The sequence below is a fragment of the Glycine soja genome, chromosome 3, assembly GCF_004193775.1.
Source record: "Glycine soja cultivar W05 chromosome 3, ASM419377v2, whole genome shotgun sequence".
Classification (NCBI taxonomy): domain Eukaryota; kingdom Viridiplantae; phylum Streptophyta; class Magnoliopsida; order Fabales; family Fabaceae; genus Glycine; species Glycine soja.
The window spans coordinates 9,330,346-9,331,022 of NC_041004.1; the positions used below are offsets into that span (position 1 = coordinate 9,330,346).

General features: G+C 33.5%; 1 non-coding gene across 1 annotated transcript; it reads left to right on the forward strand.

The window, feature by feature from the left end:
- Nucleotides 1-200: 200 nt before the first annotated feature.
- On the forward strand, nt 201-294 carry LOC114407940. Its single transcript, XR_003665747.1, has one exon. It is a non-coding gene; the product is annotated as a small nucleolar RNA snoR126 (small nucleolar RNA).
- Nucleotides 295-677: the final 383 nt, after the last annotated feature.

Genomic DNA, 677 nt, shown 5'->3' on the forward strand with positions numbered 1-677 from the left:
GGTGCACCTTTACTGCATTTTTTTCTTCTTTTACCCACTTCCTCCTTTTTTGTTTTTTTGTCATGCACCAGAAAAAAAAAACTTGCTGCTCTCTTATGTTGGGGTGATTTCCAGTGAAGGCGACCCTCCCCCACAGCATTTTTATTTATTTTTACATTTTTTAATTTGGGTTCTTCTATTGTTCTTTTTAATATGAGCAAGGGCTGTGATGACTGAGAACATTCCTCGATTCTGATAAGGACCAAAGCAAGTTGTTTGGTCTGTGATGACAATGTTTGTGCGTGTCTGAGCCTCTAACATCTCCTTTCAACTTATGTTTAACTGTTAGAACTTAGAACTCATTGCACATCTTTGCTATAAACGATTTAAGTTCATTTATTTCTTCAATGTTATTTTTCCTGATATGCATTATAAGCTGATTGATACAATGCAACCCTTCTACAAGGAGAAGACAATTGAAAAAAAAAAATTAAAAAAAATGTATGACAAGAAGTCCTTAAAGTTGGGTGTGAAGTGGTAGGGTTGTTAATATGGCATGTTTCTGTTATGCAGTCTCATAGTGTGTTTGGATTAGCTTTATTTACATTCAATATAAGTTTTTCAGCAACTAACTCTTTCTTGAGCAGTTTTTAAATGACATCTTCATGTGTTTGAAAATATTATATACTTATCTCTTG